We start from the raw sequence: 22,225 nt of genomic DNA, 5'->3' as shown, positions 1-22,225 counted from the left end.
ACTTCATGGAACGCTTATTGTTGCGGAATTGTATTTTTGTAAATTTTACGGAACTTTTCGAATCATTTATTTGTGTTGCGGGAAAGCCAACTTCAACCTGACATCATAGACATTGTTTAGTAATAAATTAGGGTAGATCAGTGCGGCCCTGGCAGCTTGAATCTCCTTCCCAACCTCATTATCGAAGCAACTTTGTGGGCAAAGCAAGCTGCCATGGCCTTATTAATCTAACCTAACTTCACTAAACTAACCTAACACATCATAGGCTTTGTTTAGTGATCAGTTAGGTTAGGTTAGGTTAGTGCGGCTATTGCAGCTTGCCTCGCCATCCCAACTGCATTATCGAAGCGGCTTTGGGGGCAAAGCAAGCTGCCATGGCCCTGTTAATCTAATCTAACTTCACTAAACTAACCTAAGACATCATAGGGTTTGTTTAGTGATCAGTTAGGTTAGATTAGTGCGGCTATTGCAGCTTTCCTCGCCCTCCCGACTGCATTATCGAAGCGGCTTTGGGGGCAAAGCAAGCTGCCATGGCCCTGTTAATCTAATCTAACTTCACTAAACTAACCTAAGACATCATAGGGTTTGTTTAGTGATCAGTTAGGTTAGGTTAGTGCGGCTATTGCAGCTTGCCTCGCCATCCCAACTGCATTATCGAAGCGGCTTTGGGGGCAAAGCAAGCTGCCATGGCCCTGTTAATCTAATCTAACTTCACTAAACTAACCTAAGACATCATAGGCTTTGTTTAGTGATCAGTTAGGTTAGGTTAGTGCGGCTATTGCAGCTTGCCTCGCCATCCCAACTGCATTACCGAAGCGGCTTTGGGGGCAAAGCAAGCTGTCATGGCCCTATTAATCTAATCTAACTTCACTGAACTAACCTAAGACATCATAGGGTTTGTTTAGTGATCAGTTAGGTTAGATTAGTGCGGCTATTGCAGCTTGCCTCGCCCTCCCGACTTCATTATCGAAGCGAATTTGGGGGCAAAGCAAGCTGTCATGGCCCAATTAATCTAACCTAACTTCAGTAAACTAACCCAAGACATCATCAACTTGGTTAGTACCAAAAGTTCAGAAAAAAAATCGGCAAAATTATGTTAAACAGCGAGGAAACTAAGATTTCTGCAACGATCAGCGTTCCTTGAAGTGGGCTTGCCCGCAATACACGAAAAAGTTAGGTGACGCCTACCAAAGGAATGCCCAATATTCGCCTGGTATCCAATGTCTCATGCTTCCCAGTGACGAGACGGACAGCTTTTGATGCCACGAAGCAATCGGACCGCCGGAGTGGAAAGACGATGTGGTGCCATCGACTGCTCGTGTTTGTAGCGGACATTTGCATGATCGAATTTACGAAGGCTACGCTGAATCTCGTCAACGTACTGGATAACGAGCTCAGTGTCGTCTGAATCAAGGTGTAGCACCATCACAATACCTGTCCACACCGGGGAAAGAACATCCACCTAAACGGCGCAAAGGTGTGAGTATTTTTCGTTATTGGGGCTAACAAAGGTCTCTCAGTCCGTGTGGTTCAAATGCTATCATAGATTTCAGGATTGCGTAAATGGGTTAATTCTCATCTGCGTGACTCTGAACCTTGCCGCCGCTTACGGCACAGAGAGAGTAAAAAAAGAAAATAGAAGTTACCGAATCTAGTCTCGAAACTCAGGTGGTGCACTGTTGATAAAAGTACACTTCGTTTTGCATGATCTTAGAAACCATACTTCAACAGAATATTTATGTAATATGTTCAACATACGTATCCTTTCTTTTATCTTCACTCATACTTTCATGTTTACAGGTGACTTCCTCAGCGGAGCCTGAAACCCCTTAGGTGAGACAGTATGATCATTGTAACCCACTATTCAGAGCAGACAAATGCTGTGCACCCTCTTTCCAGATGCCTCTTTCATGCGGTGTCTTGCCTACCATTCGGGCTCTGTATATTGTTCACAAGTTTTTTTACCTGTTTTGTTATTTGATTTACAGTTTGCTTTATCATGTGCACAAATATGATATTGAGGGGGACATTTTATTGTTTACACTTGTTATCTTATAATCATTGCTCAGTTAGATTACATCATTTGCATTCACCGGAACTGGAGTCGTATATTGTGTTATTTTCTTCTCTCAAATCAGGGCAGCCCATGTGTATGGCAGCTGAAGTCTTTCACCAGGATAACATGCCATGACAACTCCAGCAAGTGCTCTGCAGGTCACCTCTAAATTAAAGGAACCTACCTTTGATGCACTATGTCCTCATGAGATTTTGTTCCTGCTACAACTCTGTGCTTTGTTTCACGTTACCAAAAAATAACCCTACCAACCATTATCATACCAGTGGTGTACGGCTGTGTTCAACCAGTTCTACTTGTTCTGGGCATCCTGCAAGGCCGTGCAGCTACTTCAGCCCTTATTTGCTGGTAGCACTGACAGTGCCAATACAGTTGTTAGATGAGCAGTGTGACAGTGTAAAATAGAACATATCCTGTGTTCCATTAAAAATAAAAATTATGCATATCTAGCATATAATGCGTATATGTAGATGTTAGGTCTTAGTTATTGTACTATTTGAGCTAAACGTCGACATTTCAGCTGTTTGAGCCTGATGCCCTGGTCCTTGACGCACATACAAGTGTGCCCACACCCCCAGAGGAGCCTGCACAGCTGAGGACTCTGTCCCGGTGGCAAATGAAACAGATCTTTCACAAAGAAAGCAGATTTCTGCCAGAAGACCAACAAGCAGTTTACTTGAAATAGTACCAATTACTTGTCGTTTTTTAATTGCAAAATATAGGGCATGCTGCGTGACTACTGGGGGTTTTTGCTTCTTTCCAGTTACCTCAACTGGTGACTTCAAGCTTATGTAACACAATAATATAAGATGGCAATGAAGCAGGCGAACTGGTGTCGTGAGATTGTGTCCCCCAGTCTTAGGGTTATGGATGTATTACACAGTATTGGAAACCTGGTTGAACAATAAATTTGTTAAACGACAAACAGTTATCAGAAATAAATACGACGTGCAGAATACTCTTACACAATACGCTGCACCCGAGTTTCAGTAGGCATGATATGGTTGGCAATGCTAAATGTTCAGATTTACGACGTGCTCAACATTGAATACAGAATACGTGACGTGCTCATAAATAAATTCTTGCGTGAAACATATTCTTAGGCAAACAACAAGTCCTTCGACGGAAGGAAATACAGCCATCTGTAGAACAATAAATGCAGAGTAAATCAAAATCGCCTGAAGGCGGGAAGCTGCTTTGAATAATAACAGTAATGATGTCGAAGAACACGAGTTGGAACAAAGTAAAACAAAACATTACACCACCCAGTCTCTTAGGATAATTCGTGCAAACAAATCGAGCAACGAAGGGGGCATCTTCGAAATATCACAGTCGCACTTCACAATGCACTTGCTTTGTTGTCAGATTGCCAACACGTAAATATAACTGCAATGCCAAGCAACCACCAGACACTTTCCATTGGTGACGGCGATACAACCATACAACCAATACACGTTGCGGTGAATCGCTAGAGGCCCACGTAACTCGTCAGCAAAACTCTCAAAGCTACAGAGGTACTTGAGTTCCTTGTTGTGAACGGCCGCAGAGCAGAGGATGAATACATTCGATTAAAAAGTACATCTCACATGTCATACTTGCCAGCTCAACTGTAGCAAACGATTCACACGCAAAAAGCTGTTCATTATAGCGTCCGCCTCCAACCAAGAAAACGTAATGCTTCAACTTCCTCAGACGCGACCAACCTTCAACCTTGTGACCTTCTATGTGCGACTTGACGGCGACAGCCACAGCGGGCTCGCTGCATTACTTGCCATTGTGCAACACCGGTGACGTAACGGGGCACAGAAGTGCGGTCCGTACAGTTCACCATCGACGGGAGAATGTGCGCGGAAGAGGAGGAACGCGGAAGAGACATTTCGAGCGTGCGCTTCTCACGGAGTGGAGCGATTTCGTCCGGAAAAATTTGTGGCATATTAGTTTCTCGTCGGGAAGAACAGTTTCCAGCGAAAAAAAGTATGGGGGTTCGGGAAATTTCATAGTCCCTTTAAACTAATCCTCCTTCAGTATCTTTGAGTGTATCCCTCAGCCTTCTTGCCCGTTGAGTCCGACGTTCTAGGATGGAGGGTGCCCAACCCCAACATGGCTACGGCACGCGCAGCCGAACAGCGGCACCCACTGTTCCAGAGAATTCAGTAGAGCCCCCGACAGCGGAAGAGACTACGACTGAGGCTCGAACAATCCAACCGGTTCCTCCTCATTTCACCACCGGTACAGACGTGCAGCCCGGAACTTCTACGAAGCCGAGCTGCTCACGAGCATCGCTCAGCTGCGTTCCATGATGGCACAGCAGCTCGTGACCGGATCTGCTTGACGGCAGCCCAAGAATCCTGTCCGACTGAACATTCCAGTCTCGACGTTCTCCGGCTACACGGATCCTAAGTCTGTTCACGACTTTTTTGACAACCTAGACGACTACCAGGTTAGCATGGGACTAACTGATGCCGACTTAATTGCGCGGGTCTTGCTAATTTCTTTGGTTAGGGACGCAGCCCGCTGGCACCGTCTCCAGCCCGCTTTCCTGTCCAAAGAGAACATCAAGTGACGGTTCTGTACTGAGTTCCTGCCCCCGACTATGAATACAGGGTCTTGGAGCAATTTGACGGACGGACTCAAAACCCAGACGAGAGCCTGGTGGAGTTCATCTGAGCCCTCCAGGATCAGTTTCGGCGGGCGGGCCCTATACAGCTTCGCAGGCAACGCAAGTGGCACATGTCATCCGACAATGCCACCCTCGTTTCGACCGGTCCTGCGGGCCCTGGCTTCACAGATTGAGGAGCGATTCCCAAAGAAGCACGGGCTGGTATCTGCTGGTGGAACTCACATACCACCGTCCGCCACCAGCCTGGCATGCACTCGAACCCCGTTGCGTGTGGTTGCCCGGTTGCGTCGCGGCTCGAAACGGCGTGAGCGCCAATTGTGCAGGGCCGCACAAATCGGAGCAGCGAGGCGAGCGACTTGCATGTTTCAACCGGCGTGCGCCCGTTGCATTCCCTTGCGTATAACCGTGAGGCATTGTTTCGGCGGTGCTTTGAGGTACATCGTGGTCACCGTGCCCTGTAGGGTTGAACTTCAAGTGTCACGGAAAGACTTTACCGTGGCGCTTTGTTATTATTTTACGGTAAGTCTCACTTGAAATCTTTCGTTATTAACTCGCTAGCATACTCGTGTTATATATAAAGGGGCTGCACTGCCACTCGCATTTTCACTGTGGCACTACCGTGTCTAAAAATTTTTCCTAGCTTTTTTCGTGGCCTACAACTCACGCGAAGTCGGCGGTAGTGGTGGTGGTCGTTGTTTAACTGAGCAGTCTGCCTCCCTGACAGCCGACCCTGATGGTGTGAACGTTGCGTACATTATAGCATACATTTTTTTTTACTGTTTCAAATTCATTAAGTGTCGGTCATCCATGTCCCCAAACAGGAAGTCATTTATTGTTCTTCTGTGGCAGGGGTCCACTGCCCGATGCGTTTTTATGAATCGACACGACATGGTGTCATTAGACGTGGCGCTCTCTAGCTCGACTTAGCTACACGAGGTAAACATGATGTAGTGTAACCGGGACTTCTTTTGTTTTGCATATGCCAGACGTCGCACCCCAATGGAACGGTATCTGATTAAGAACCGTGCACCTCCGGGTGAAGACTGGGGCAGACAGAGAGATACTTCCGTCAGTACGGGGGCTTCGACCTACGGACTTCGCACCACCGAGGATAGCGGCAGCTCTTCAGGCGGTGCCGTAACGACTTCCTCCAATCAAGCTTCTGCTCCAACTGAATGCCCTCAGGGAAGTAAAGGGCGACGCTACCAGCCCAGCTGGGCGACTCTTTACCAGTGGCTCTCATATGATACCGCCAAAGGAAAGGCGTTCTGTGCAACTTGCAGCGCTTCAAGAGACAACGATATTCTAAACGGACTTTTGTAGAAAATGATGGGTTCACCAACTGGAAGAAAGCTCTCGAGAGATTTCAGGCACATGAAGCGACAAACTTCCACAGGGCTGCATTGAATGCCTCAACAGCTGTGAAACAGGGAGCAAATGTCGCGTCGGCCTGTGTACAAGGGAAGGAGAGCGACATGAAAGCGACAACAAAAGCGCTTGTAACGACACTGTCGTCTCTGCAGTATCTAGCTTTCCAAGGGTTGGCAAAACGCGGCCATGACGACAAAGAGAGCAATCTGCAATAGCCCTTAGAACTTCGCGCAAATGACGTACCGGAGGTGAAGTAATGGCTTCGCCGCACGAAATTCAAGTGGATTTCGCATGACATTTTAAACGAACGGTTGGAAATTATGGCTCATGATGTACTTCGTTCCCTGACAGATGAAATCCGTGAAGCGGGGCATTATGCCGTGATCGTGGATGAGACGACAAACATATCCGTCAAGGAACAAGTGTCAATATGCTTCCGAATTGTGCAAGCGAACTTAAAAGTTGAGGAGTTGTTCTGCGGCTTTTTTAGTACAGCAGACACCAGAGCGACAACCCTCTTCGCCATCTTGAAAGATATCCTACGCCGATTCAATCTTCCTATAGACAAGTGTCATGGACAGTGCTACGACGGTGCGGCAAACATGACAGGGCAGCACAGTGGACTTCAAGCTCTGTTACGACAAGAGCAGCCTCGAGCGATATACGTGCACTGTGTGGCGCACGTTCTTAACTTACTAGTGCTGCAGGACATGAGCCAGCGATTGAACATGTGTCGTGATTTCTTGGGCTTCTCGGGCAAAGGGAGTATTATTGAACTTAGGCACGGGTTCTCGCGCTTCTGGAACGAAACGCAAACGGAGGCGAAGAAGTTCGACATTGAAGAGCCATGTGTTCCGGTTTCTAGGCAAAGAAAGGTGCTACAGTGATATGATGAGGACTGACTCGACGCTCACGCGTTCCAGTCAGCAGAAGACATGTATCGACAGCGCTACGACGAGGTATCGACACCGTGCAATCATCTGTAGTTGATAGATACCCACCAGCTATGTGGCAGCATATGGTACACATTGAGAGCTTCGTCACAGGGAAAAGCGACAGCACGTACATCTCTAATTTTTTTTACGGTGCAGATTTTGATGCGGGACATCTTGAGTTACACCGGGACATGGCGATCGATATTGCTAAGCTGCGTTGCGTCGTGCCCTTGAAAACATTTCAAGATGTTGAAGAACTCTTCTCGGGCGATGACCGAAAATTTCCTTTTACCGGAAATGACAGAACTCTTGAAAATCGCACTCACCATTCCACTGACGTCGTGCATGTCAGAAAGATCGTTCTCCTGCCTCCGTCGCATCAAAACATATTTGAGATCAACAATGTCCCAAGCCCGACTGAACCATGTGGCGCTTCTGCACGGCCACAAACAGCTCGCCCGCAAATTAACCTTGATGCCGTTGCAGACGAGTTCATAAGATGGTCCGCAGTGCGAAAGAACACACATTTTTCACCATGGCGTAGAAATTATTCCCAATCTCATTTCGTTTCACTCGTGATTTCAGTGTAGAAATCGAATAAAAATTGCGAGACGCACATACCACAGCCTCTAGTCTTTCTACGGACAGTTACTACAACAACTACATCGATTCTTTCTGGCCCATGTCAATCAGACACAGATCACTGCGAGTTTTGGAATGAGTGTACTCAAAGCGCGTAACAAAAATACTAGAAAACGTATGCAACAAAATTTTGCCTGCGCAGTAGTTAGAAATTCCGCGCACGGCAAAAGTAAAGGCATAAAAGTCGCCCTGCAAGAGGAAAAGTCCGGTGATGCCCCGACGGTACCGTATACGCACGCATAACATGGAGGAGCTCAGCGGGGAAACCGTGCTCTTGTCCCCCCCCCCTACACACACACACTTTGTGTTCGCTCTTGGACCGAAGCCCGCTGCGCCCCGGCCACACCTACAAAATGTAAACTCGGCGCCTATGAACTTGAGTATTTATTGCACGTACATACTAGTTGAGTAGAATTGTTCAGAAAAATGTAGTTTACAATGGACATTTTCAAACGAAAACAACAGAACAGGCTTTATTAAAAAGCTATGACAGGTACATAGATACTCTCTTCGATGGTGAATTATGTGGCCAAGCAAGCATTCAATGTAAAATACTACCAGATGACAAATTAGAAGTCGCTGGCTCCTCTTTGACAGGGGTATTCTGTCTGGCGCTAGGCGATGACACGAAGGGGGTCCAGATAAATATACACGCGTATCGGGTTACTATCACCCACCTTAGTTCGGAGGTTCGGATTTGAGAGTTCAGGAAATTCACAACTGTCCTACACGGGCCGCTTGTCCTTTCTCGTAATTCAGCTGGTGCACAGCGCTTTACGACACAGATTCATTCATTCATTCATTCATTCATTCATTCACAGTTTTTACATGGTTTGAAGTGTTGAGGAACAGGACGGAACCAAACGAAACTCTTCTACTCAGCTACACACCGGCTACATCATTGACGCAACGGAAACTAGCTCAAACTAGAGGCTAGAGGTGTGTGCCGATCCTGTTTTTGTCGAGAGAGTGCTGTTTGAGAGTATTCCGCGATCCTCTCTGGAAAACCCCCGAAAATGTCATCCGGACCAAAGGAGACACATGACCGGACTCGAGGGCGCACCTCCCGGCACAGCTGGCAGGCGGCCGTCCGAAGGGCGCGATCTCCTGTTGTCTGCTATCATGTCGGAATCTGGAAGCAATGTCGCGTCGCTGTCAAGCGATTTTGAAGAAGACAGCATCGATGCAGTGGTGGTACATGATGACCCGTATACGACAGACACGCTACCACTTCATCCTGCTCGTGATAGAGGTGCAGTATTCGACATGAGGCACGACGACAGTTTCAGGTACGTTTCACCGGATCGCAGGCGTGCACGGCTGAATTTTCCACACACCGGCTTCACAGATGTCCACTTGACAATGACAGGTGCCTCTGCGACCGGTGTAATCCCGGGGAAGCGTGGATGAGCACCTTTGCTGCAGTTCAGATATCTGTTCAGATAGTTGCCAGATATCTGCTCTTTGTGATAGCGGAGGTGCGCCCGCTCTTCAACGACCTCTGCGTTCGGAGAGTGCTGCTGGTTGTCTACACGCCTCGTTTTGCCGATATGACCACCCGATGCGGCTTCTGGATCCAACGGACAATAGGTTCAGTGGTGCAGCTGCGAGATCGACCTATTGGGCGACACTGTCACCTTTCTAGTGTGGATAACACGCCGGCCGATGTTCGGAGTTGATGGTTCTTTTCTGCAATTCTTGTGTATATTCATCGGAAGATCATTTGTGCCGCGATGGTACGATACTGTTCGGTTCCCCAATGTTCCACCTACTGCACTGAACGCGGAATAAACGTGTAAAAGCAGACGATGCGTCCACACTATACGGTAGTTCATCGTTTCCCCGCAGCGCGCCGACACTATTCGATCTCGGAGTGATTCCGAAGTACAGTCTGCCCTCGTTTGTCCGGACCACAGTTCCCGACGGAAATGTCCCGATAGCGGGGGATCCGTATCGTTGAAGTCCGGATAAAAGGGGGTGCACCGGTGTAGTTTTGAGGAGCTTTGTACACGCTGTATGCCGTGTAATCTTCATGGTAGATGCGAGGGTGGTTCCATAAGTTTCCGGCCCGAGGTAGAAAATGCGGGCGAATTTGAAAATGCGATTAAGGACGCGTGGCGCCATCTGTTGGAGGGCCGGAGCACCACCCTCAACCCTCTCCATGCTTTTGTCGGTTGGAGAATGGCATTTCAAACAGCCATGTTGCACTCTTCAGTTAAAATGGAAAAAATCGAGTACCGCGCTGTGATAAAATTCTTGACAAAAGAGGGACTTTCGCCTAAAGAAATTAAAGCGCGACTGGACAACGTGTACAGGGAAGCCTCTCCGTCGTACACAACGGTAAAAGGCTGGGCTAAGCAGCTTCGACTGGGGCGAGAGTCCATTGAAGATGATCCACGCGATGGTCGTCCAGTGGAAGTGGTGACACAAGAAAATTTGTCTCTTGTCGAGGAGGAAGTGCTGAGCGACAGGCGTCTGAAGGTGAAGGAAATCTCAGAAAGGCTGGGGCTTTCCAAAACAACCGTTTTTCGCATCATCGGCGAGGGCATTCACATGAAAAAGGTCAGTGCGAGATGGGTGCCACGACTTCTCTCGTCAATTCAAAAGCAACAGCGCGTCGTCTGTGCCAAAGAGTTTTTGGAGCTCTGTCAAGAGAACGAAGAAGAAATATTGAAGTCAATTGTCACAGGGTATGAGGCTATGGTGCTCTACTATGATCCCCTTTTGAAAAAGGAGTCGATGGAATGGCGCAAACCAGGAGAAGCACCCCAAGAAAAGCCAAGGTCACACAATCCACAAAGAAGATCATGGCAACCATATTTTGGGATTGTCACGGGATCCTCCTCATCGAATTCAAAGAGAGGAACACCACAGTGAATGTGACTTATTATGCTTCACTCCTGCACCGACTGCGAGACGCCATCAAGGAAAAGAGCCGCGGCAGGTTGAGTCGAGGTGTCCGGTTGCTCCAGGACAATGCCCCTGTCTACACGGCTTCTGTTGAAGAAGTGCGGCTTCGAAGAAATCCACCACCCACCCTACAGTCCAGACTTGGCACCGAGTGACTACTTCCTGTTCTCAAACTTGAAGAGGGATCTCAGACGACGGAGATTTCAAAACGATACTGAGGTGCAAGAGGCAGTTTTCCAGCATTTTGCGGGCAAAACTTCGGACTATTTTTTCAAGGGTTTAAGAATGCTGGTTGAAAGGTGTCAAAAATGCATCGAAGTTAAGGGTGACTATGTCGAAAAGTGATACACTTGTTTCGTCTCTATGACTATTAAAAGTTGGTCGGGCCGGAAACTTATGGAACCACCCTCGTATTTTATGTTAATCGTCGGATAATTTAATGGTCAGAAGGAGAAGGTAGTATGTGTGCATGCAGTATTAATTTTTTCTCTCTCTCTTTTTCTGTTCCAAACAGATGCCTGCAATTTACAGCGTATTCGTCATTTGCAAGCTGGCCCCCAGAAACAGTCGCCAAATTCCAGGGTGTGCTGTACACCTAATCAGAGGACATTATCCGTCACAGTCATATAGGGGATATTATGATTAACATCAGTACGTCTCGTGGGCCCGCGCGGCTTCTAGTTGGTTCCAGAAAATCTCTTCCGTGTCTTTCTACGGCGGGCGCGCCGAAAACGCCTTACAGAGGACCAACCTCACGGCTTCTGGAACTGCGCTGCCCGATGTCCCACTGCTCAGTGCGCAAGAGCACGTCCACTTGACTTGAAGTGTGGATTCCGCGTCTGCCATGCCGAAAGGATAACCGCCGGCTTTGCTTGAGCACTGTAACCCGTTCTACAGCTCACAATTCACAACGGCCAACTAAGAAAATCAAGTCAGAGGCTACCGGGTAAGTACTGCAGTACCAAACGATAAAAGCAGCAGAAAAAAGTTTGGTTTATTCGTATATATAGTCAAGTGCTTAAAGACCGGTACGCATGAAGAGCATTATCTTAAAGAATTGTTTTTTTGCTAGGCTGCTTATTGAAGCGATCGTTTCAACGTACCCATGGCTTCAGTCCAATCTAAAGTTGTAACAAGACTAGCTGCTCAGACAGTGCAGCTTCATTAAATCCGTGCGGTCGGATACGTTCAAGCCCTGTCAGAAAGAGTGCGCTATAAAATACACTAAAGGTTCCAGAAATAACGGATAAATGTTTTTACTTCCCTAATCATATTACCAGCTTTATTATATTGTAATTTCAGTGATGTAAACTTCGCTAATCATAACACCAGCTTTATTATATTCGGGATTCAGTGATGTATCGAAGTGTCGACGATACAGTACCGAGTATCTCTATCGAAAATCAATTTCGGATACGTATCTTGTATCGGTATCCGAAATACAATTTTTGAGGGTATCGAGTACCGGCATCGAAGATACTTTTTTGAAGTATCGTGCCCAGCCCTGGCAATTACAAACAGATAGCTGGGTTACCTACCAAGGCACCCACCTATGAGTGTGGCATCTCTCGTTCGCGGCTAGGGTGGCACTCCGAAGAAGAAATATGCCAACCCCGTGTTCTGTCGGAACTTTTGTCGGAATCTGTAGAGCCATGTTGGCCTTGGTGACAAAGATGGAACACTGTCCTAATCTCATGGGCAACTCTGTTGTCCATTGTGTGATCATCAGGTGTGCAACACCAAGGAAGGGCCCACAGGATAAAGTTCTATAACTACACTTCACAGTTCTATACCTTTCTAGCAAGCCCGCCCCAATACCACACAAAGCTGTTGAAAGACATATACTTCAGCACGGAATACAGCAGGTACACAGTTCCCTGGTTAGGAACAGAATGACGCTCGTGCCCCTTCCTTCACTTCTTTACTGTCTCCCGTGACACCCTACATAGACCCCGAATTTCGAAGCTCATCCCCCCTGGGGTGATATTTTGAGACATTCATTATAGCGGCGACTGTCCGGTGTAAGATATCCGACACTCTGTATTAATATACCGTGCTTAGGTGCCGTTTGTGCGACGGTGTAAGGACCTTGTAGTAATCCTCGTGTACCAGTGGCAGAGGCTTCTGTACGAGAATGAGATTTCCTATAGCGATGTCTGGGATGTGGTGATTGTGACGCCGGTCAAACTCTTTCTTCATAGTCGTCCTATATTTTTCTATTTCAACAGTGGTCCTTGTGTTGTTCTTGTAAGGTGATGTGATCAGCAATGTTGAGGTACCGGTCGGCATGGAGAATGGGTAATGCACCATGCAGAGCAACGTATGGTGTACAGCCCATAGCTTTGTTGTGGGAACGGTTGTGATGGTGCGTGTCTGCTTCTAAGCAGGATTTCCAGCCTCCAGGGAAGTCCGGGTAGATGTGTATGTACTGTTTGATGTCGCGAGTAGTAATAGTATGTTGAGAGACTACGGGGATGAGAAGCAACAACATTGCCACCAGGGCAGCGCCACCGTCACGCCGACTTTTTTCGCGTATTTTTCCTCGCGCGCGGCAGGCGGCGCTCGGGTGGAGGCTCTTACCGGTGGGCGGAGCGTGGCCGAAGGGCTGCGTGCGCGTTTACCCGCTCACATTTTTCAGCCTGGGCCGACTTCTTTCATCATTTTTCAAACTGTGTCGATTTCAATCGCAATTTTTCCCCCCGCTACAACAGGTGTGCAGTAGGCAGTTTACATGCAAAGGATAGCCATACACAAAAGTACAAGTGAAAATATATTTTATTAAAGTCATTAGTGTCGAGAATTATGTTATGACTCTGTGTGAAGGAGAAAAACTTAGCCAAAAAATCTAATGCAATAGCATTGAAGGGGTATCACATTTTTATTAGTGATAATCACGCAAGTTTTCAATTAAGCAGATGGAGTAGCACATTTTAATCAAAGAAGATATTTTTAATCAATACGATTACAATCAAACTTAAAAGTTTTATTATAAAAACTCTAACATGACCACCATAGTGGAGTTTTAATTACAAAGCTCTGATAGATGTATGTAACTCCAAGTACAATAGCTGGGCCGACTTCTCTGGGTTTTTTTTTCAGCGCGCGGTGGGCGGTGCGCAGGTGAGGGGCTGTCCGTGTGTTTACAAGCGGGCTGAAGAGCTGAGCGTACACTTATGGTTGTATTATAAGAAGTCTAACATTATTATACGCGAGCACCCTAGCGGAGTTTTAATTACAAAGTTCTGACAGATGTACGTAACTTCTTGCACAACAGCAAATATCCCATTATGACACATTTAATCAAAGAAGATATTTTTAATCACTATGATTACAATCAAAATTAAAAGTTTTATTATAAAAAGTCTTACATTATTATACGTGACCACCATAGTGGAGCTTTAATTACAAGTGCCGATAGATGTATGTGAACAGCAGAGAACCTGGAAGACCACAGGACACAAATCACACGAACACAAAACGAAATAAGATCTATAACACTACATTGGTTAATCAAAACAACAAAGGAGGAGAATAATCTATCATTTTAACTACCATAAAATCATCCTCGTGACTTAATCTAGTCGAATCCCATACAATTTTCATTCTAAGAGACACTACAAACCTTACTTTGTTTTATGAATCCAACACAGAAAATATATTAAAAATGAACTTCACTGCATAGCGCTCCTAGTCAACAACCAGCTCTAATAATATCTGACCTGATTTGTTGAAGACGGGAGGCGTACTCCTGTTTTGTCACAGTTATGAACATTTTCGTGCACCGTAGGGAAGATTATTCCAACATTACACAATTAATCAATTTCTTATTAAGTAAACAGCATAGACATAGGGAAATAGTGAGAAAGAAATCGATCAACAGCTAGCATTAATAGAGAGCCAAAACAATGCACAATCCAACATGTAAACAACAGACACATGCAGGAAAATAGTTGAAAAAGAATCCATGAAAACGAGAAACATGCACGGATGAATAGCAGAGAAACACTTTGAACAGCACACCATCCAAACGTAAACAATAGCACACACGCAAGGAAATAGTGAGAAACACGTTCAACAGCTAATAGAGAACCAAAACCAAGCACATAAACAAGAGGTGCACAAAGGATAAATAATTGAAAAAGAATCTTTCAAAACGAGAAACATGCACGGAGCTAACGCTGAATAGCAGAGAAACACTCTAAACTGCGCATCTGCCAACGTGTAAACAAGAGACAGGAAAATGTAATTGAAACAAGATCAACAGCTAATAGAGAACCAAACAAATGCACCAAAGCAAACAAGAGGTATAGAAAACAAAATAATTAAAAAACAATCTACCAAGGGGGTCACTCTCTCCCTCTATACAGCCCAAAGCGAAGAATCTGTTGGCAATCTATGGAGTGGGGGTACAATGCATCTGCCAACATGTAAACAGCACACAGGAAAATAATGGTGAAACAAACTATCAAACATCAATAAATTGAAATGGAAATCATATATCTTTTGAATTATCATAAAATCAACCTTGCGACCTAACAGTATAGAATTTTCATCCCACTCGGGCACTATAAACATTACCTTGACAGAGGTATCCAAACACGCAGCACAGCTAAGCTTTCCACAGTACAGCCAGACTGGAGCCCGGCGGGGTCACTCTCTCCCTCTGTACAGCCCAAAGCGAAGAATCTGTTGGGAATCTATGAAGTGGGGAAACCCTCTCTCTTTCACATTTTTCCTCCAAAAGGAAATATTCTTAGTACCGGTGTACAGAGACGAAATTTTTTATTGATCGCAAATAGACATTGGAACTATTCGATTCTCAAGAACACAATAAGAATTCTATCAAAAAACAATAGCACGCAAAAAATCTAACAATAGACTTTTATGTCAGTGCAAACTGGTTTTAGAGAAACATTATCTAAGCAAACGAGAAATATTATCGGCACAAACAATACTCAACCAAAACGAGAAATGATGCATTTTAATGTATTTCAAATCTGACACAACTATTATGCATACATTATTCTCAACTCACAAAATATCGATCGAGTGAACATCTGAAGCAAAAAGAGAAAGTCAAATTTATTCCAATGATAGAAACAATACTCATTCGAAAACGAGAATCAAATTTAATTACATCGTTTTATGACAACTTTGCAATAGTAATTTCTACACGCAGAGGCTACAAACAACTCATCTGAAATGCAAATTAATGTAAAAGTTTGCTACAGTGAAAACCAATGCACACAACTTAAAAATACATTCCCAAACTAGTAGAATATTTTTATTAATATCAGTCGAGTGATCATCTGAAACAAAGTCAAAAGCAGTAATTAATTTAGGCAAACATTTTTTCGTAACCACGCAGCGCAAATATACATCACAGAAACACATCTGTTTCATTCAGGGCCCACTAGTGGAAACGAAGTGAGAGAGGGAAGCTGAGTTCCCGTACACTTTCGTTAAGGTTACGCCCGCAGGGGGTAGGGGAATCCAACAATGGTCTTGGTATACAATGTATAGTTTAAAGCCATAAACTGACTCCCCCAAGTCAAGTTAGGTAAGGAGGGTCTCTAGCGCTGTCTTGTACGTAGAATCATTGAAAGCACGCGTTTTTTCCTTACACATCACATCTTTTTGTAAATTGTATTTCATAATTCTAACGTTAGATGGAACATTCTAAACCTGATAACATAATAAATTTTAATAAATAAAATTAGCACCGATATGACCTAATTAAGTGTCGAGGCACACTACAAATCAGAACAGACAATTGCTATACATTGAAGAGATGGACGGATTTTGTACTCGTTACCATAGGTCATGGGAGGACCTGATAAAAAGCTGCTTCGAAAAGGAGGAGCCTCGAAACGATTCAATTATCGCTGCATTTCAATACGTCCTAGACATGGTCGTATTCGGAGATATGGCGCAAATTATGGAATTCAAGATGCGAGAACTTGTATGACGAATCTACAATAGTTATAAAAATATTTGCACGTCAACATCGGAAGGACCACTGGGATTTATGGTGGAGTTTTTGAGGTTTGCTAACGAAAAATTTAAATACACTAGACCAGATGTAATTGTAATCATTGCAATGGGCATTGCATTAATCAAGAGAGCAATCAGACCAAATTATCATATACAAGCAGTCTATATCGCACGATTCATTACGGATTTGTTGAAATTGCACCTAACGGTTGAAATGGAAAGTACATAAAAAACTTATCACGTGATATATTCCACCCTAGAACCTCTACACATTTATTTTATTCTACCAGTCAAGGATGTCGAATGAACAGAAGTTCAATATTGTCGTGCAAGGTCTGATGTATCATCACTTATTGAAACTCAACCAACATGTCAATGTCAACTGCGGTGGACCACCGGACGATTTCCATCTAATACTGTCTTGTACGCCATTCAAGAACCTTCATACAAAGAAAGGAAACATCAATAAGAGATTGTGCAAGTTCATCGCAACAAAGTGCAAGTTGCGGAAGCAATACAAACATGGCGACAACATATCACCCGCGTTAATCAACGCTGGATTCAAGCGCCCAATAATCAGAATAAACTACATGATGTCTTCGGAATTCATCAATCAAGACAACAAACGGAAACTTCAGAGTTTGGAATAGAATTGTAATTTATCGAAATAAACATGCGTATAATTGAAATACTAATAATATTCTTTGTCATCATTGTAATGTATTCTACACCTCGCAACGAAAAACACTTTGCATTTGGGATGGCTAGACTGAAAACAGTGATCGCTAAGGAAACGAATATTCCACACTGCGTGTAAGAATTCTCACATGGAATGAGCACTGGCAATCAAAGGGATTTTACACGACCACACTCTATACAACAACACCGACACCGAAGGAAAGAATTGTAGAAGAATCGCTAATATAAATTTAGAGGCATGTTACATCAATCTTTGTATACAAAAAAGAGGATCACTAATATTTTGCGAAAGCTTACTTTATGAATTAAATTGCAGAGCGTGTATATTTTCTCAAACGATTGGTCAGTTGACAATACCATATTGAAATGAATCTGTTATCATATGACGGTGGTGCAAGTGATGGACAAGCATGATGCGCAGGCGGAGTCTACAATTCTAATCATCGTAACATGCGGCACACAGTTCCAATAAGATTTTGGGAGAATCGAATCACACAACTGTCATCAGAAATGTTTAACAACTATACAATGAAGATCAGCACTATGCGTAAGATACGTAATTATAATAAGTAAATATTTTTTTTGCAAACTTAACCGAAACAGATAAAAAGATTAAAAGAACATTTTTAAAAGATATAGATTAATAAGTTCTGCATATAGTCACATATACTATACAATATATTTGATTGTACATTAATTGATAAAATTTATCAGATCACATTCTGGAGCAGTGGTGACTATCACACATCAGTAAGTGTTTAATTAAAATTTGAACTGCTGCCGCAATTTACGAACTGAGTCGTAGAAAGTGTAATTTCACAGCATTAGCTGGTTCACCTTGATACGCGAAGGTTTTAAGAACTCTTTCATGGTGACGAAGAATTGAATCGAGTGTATTGATATTTTCTATATACTCTATAACGTAATGTGAATTCACCATGTCGCGGATAGTAAAAGTTTTTTCGAACGAAATTTACTTAAAACTCGAAGAAACGATCACTTGCATCGCGTCATATGATAACAGATTCATTTCAATATAGTATTGTCAACTGACCAATCGTTTGAGAAAATATACACGCTGTGCAATTTAATTCATAAAGTAAGCTATCGCAAAATATTAGTGATTCTCTTTTTTGTAAACAAAGATTGATGTAACATGCCTCTAAATTTATATTAGCGATTCTTCTACAATTCTTTCCTTCGGTGTCGGTGTTGTTTTATAGAGTGTGGTCGTGTAAAATCTCTTTGATTGCCAGTGCTCATTCCATGTGAGAATTCTTACACACAGTGTGGAATATTCGTTTCCTTAGTGATCACTGTTTTCAGTCTAGCCATGCCAAATGCAAAGTGTTTTTCGTTGCGATGTATAGAATACATTACAATGATGACAAAGAATATAATTAATATTTCAATTATACGCATGTTTATTTCGATAAATTACAATTCTATTCCAAACTCTGAAGTTTCAGTTTGTTGTCTTGATTGATGAATTCCGAAGACATCAAGTAGTTTATTCTGATTATTGGGCGCTTGAATCCAGCGTTGATTAACGTGGGTGATATGTTGTCGCCGTGTTTGTATTGCTTCAGCAACTTGCACTTTGTTGGGATGAACTTGCACAATCTCTTATTGATGTTTCCTTTCTTTGTATGAAGGTTCTTGAATGGCGTACAAGACAGTATTAGATTGAAATCGTCCGGTGGTCCACCGCAGTTGATATGTTCGTTGAGTTTCAATAATTGAGGATACATCAGACCTTGCACGACAATATTGAACTTCTGTTCATTCGACATCCTTGACTGGTAGAATAAAATAAATGTGTAGTGGTTCTAGGGTGGGATATATCACGTGATAAGATTTTTTATGTTTTCATTTCAACCGTTAGGTGTAATTTCAACAAATCCGTAATGAATCGCGCATATAGACTGCTTGTATATGATAATTTGATCTGATTGCTCTCTTGATTAATGCAATGCCCATTGCAATGATTACAATTACATCTGGTCTAGTGTATTTAAATTTTTCATTAGCAAACCTCAAAAACTCCACCATAAATCCCAGTGGTCCTTCCGATGTTGACGTGCAAATATTTTTATAACTATTGTAGATTCGGCATACAAGTTCTCGCTTCTTGAATTCCATAATTTGCGCCATATCTCCGAATACGACCATGTCTAGGACGTATTGAAATGCAGCGATAATTGAATCGTTTCGAGGCTCCTCCTTTTCGAAGCAGCTTTTTATCAGGTCCTCCCATGACCTATCGTAACGAGTACAAAATCCGTCCATCTCTTCAATGTATAGCAATTGTCTGTTCTGATTTGTAGTGTGCCTCGACACTTAATTAAGTCATATCGGTGCTAATTTTATTTATTAAAATTTATTATGTTATCAGGTTTAGAATGTTCCACCTAACGTTAGAATTATGAAATTCAATTTACAAAAAGATGTGATGTGTAAGGAAAAAAACGCGTGCTTTCAATGATTCTACGTACAAGACAGCGCTAGAGACCCTCCTTCCCTAACTTGACTTGGGGGAGTCAGTTTATGGCTTTAAACTATACATTGTATACCAAGACCATTGTTGGATTCCCCTACTCACTGCAGGCGTAACCTTAACGAAAGTGTACGGGAACTCAGCTTCCCTCTCTCACTTCGTTTCCACTAGTGGGCCCTGAACGAAAAAGATGTTTCTGTGATGTATATTTGCGCTGCGTGGTTACGAAAAAATGTTTGCCTAAATTAACTACTGCTTTTGACTTTGTTTCAGATGATCACTCGACTGATATTAATAAAAATATTCTACTAGTTTGGGAATGTATTTTTAAGTTGTGTGCATTGATTTTCACTGTAGCAAACTTTTACATTAATTTGCATTTCAGATGAGTTGTTTGTAGCCTCTGCGTGTAGAAATTACTATTGCAAAGTTGTCATAAAACGACGTAATTAAATTTGATTCTCGTTTTCGAATGAGTATTGTTTCTATCATTGGAATAAATTTGACTTTCTCTTTTTGCTTCAGATGTTCACTCGATCGATATTTTGTGAGTTGAGGATAATGTATGCATAATAGTTGTGTCAGATTTGAAATACATTAAAATGCATCATTTCTCGTTTTGGTTGAGTATTGTTTGTGCCGATAATATTTCTCGTTTGCTTAGATAATGTTTCTCTAAAACCAGTTTGCACTGACATAAAAGTCTATTCTTAGATTTTTTGTGTGCTATTGTTTTTTGATAGAATTCTTATTGTGTTCTTGAGAATCGAATAATTCGAATGTCTATTTGCGATCAATAAAAAATTTCGTCTCTGTACACCGGCCCTAAGAATATTTCCTTTTGGAGGAAAAATGTGAAAAAGAGAGAGGGTTTCCCCACTCCATAGATTGCCAACAGATTCTTCGCTTTGGGCTGTATAGAGGGAGAGAGTGACCCCGCCGGGCTCCAGTCTGGCTGTACTGTGGAAAGCTTAGCTGTGCTGCGTGTTTGGATACCTTTGTCAAGGTAACGTTTATAGTGCCCGAGTAGGATGAAAATTCTATACTGTTAGGTCGCAAGGTTGATTTTATGATAATTCAAAAGATATATTATTTCCATTTCAATTTATTAATGTTTGATAGTTTGTTTCACTATTATTTTCCTGTGTGTTGTTTACATGTTGGCAGATGCATCGTACCCCCACTCCATAGATTGCCAACAGATTCTTCGCTTTGGGCTGTATAGAGGGAGAGAGTGACCCCCTTGATAGATTGTTTTTTAATTATTTTCTTTTCCGTACATCTTGTTTGCTTTGGTGCATTTGTTTGGTTCTCTATTAGCTGTTGATCTTGTTTCAATGATATTTTCCTGTCTCTTGTTTACACGTCGGCAGATGCGCAGTTTAGAGTGTTTCTCTGCTATTCAGCGTTAGCTCCGTGCATGTTTCTCGTTTTGAAAGATTCTTTTTCAGTTATTTATCCTTTGTGTACCTCTTGTTTATGTGCTTGGTTTTGGTTCTCTATTAGCTGTTGAACGTGTTTCTCACTATTTCCTTGCGTGTGTGCTATTGTTTACGTTTGGATGGTGTGCTGTTCAAAGTGTTTCTCTGCTATTCATCCGTGCATGTTTCTCGTTTTCATAGATTCTTTTTCAACTATTTTCCTGCATGTGTCTGTTGTTTACATGTTGGATTGTGCATTGTTTTGGCTCTCTATTAATGCTAGCTGTTGATCGATTTCTTTCTCACTATTTCCCTATGTCTATGCTGTTTACTTAATAAGAAATTGATTAATTGTGTAATGTTGGAATAATCTTCCCTACGGTGCACGAAAATGTTCATAACTGTGACAAAACAGGAGTACGCCTCCCGTCTTCAACAAATCAGGTCAGATATTATTAGAGCTGGTTGTTGACTAGGAGCGCTATGCAGTGAAGTTCATTTTTAATATATTTTCTGTGTTGGATTCATAAAACAAAGTAAGGTTTGTAGTGTCTCTTAGAATGAAAATTGTATGGGATTCGACTAGATTAAGTCACGAGGATGATTTTATGGTAGTTAAAATGATAGATTATTCTCCTCCTTTGTTGTTTTGATTAACCAATGTAGTGTTATAGATCTTATTTCGTTTTGTGTTCGTGTGATTTGTGTCCTGTGGTCTTCCAGGTTCTCTGCTGTTCACATACATCTATCGGCACTTGTAATTAAAGCTCCACTATGGTGGTCACGTATAATAATGTAAGACTTTTTATAATAAAACTTTTAATTTTGATTGTAATCATAGTGATTAAAAATATCTTCTTTGATTAAATGTGTCATAATGGGATATTTGCTGTTGTGCAAGAAGTTACGTACATCTGTCAGAACTTTGTAATTAAAACTCCGCTAGGGTGCTCGCGTATAATAATGTTAGACTTTTTATAATACAACCATAAGTGTACGCTCAGCTCTTCAGCCCGCTTGTAAACACACGGACAGCCCCTCACCTGCGCACCGCCCACCGCG

Source organism: Ornithodoros turicata, chromosome 6 (genome assembly GCF_037126465.1).
Source record: "Ornithodoros turicata isolate Travis chromosome 6, ASM3712646v1, whole genome shotgun sequence".
Classification (NCBI taxonomy): domain Eukaryota; kingdom Metazoa; phylum Arthropoda; class Arachnida; order Ixodida; family Argasidae; genus Ornithodoros; species Ornithodoros turicata.
Note: the sequence above shows the minus strand (reverse complement) of the source record.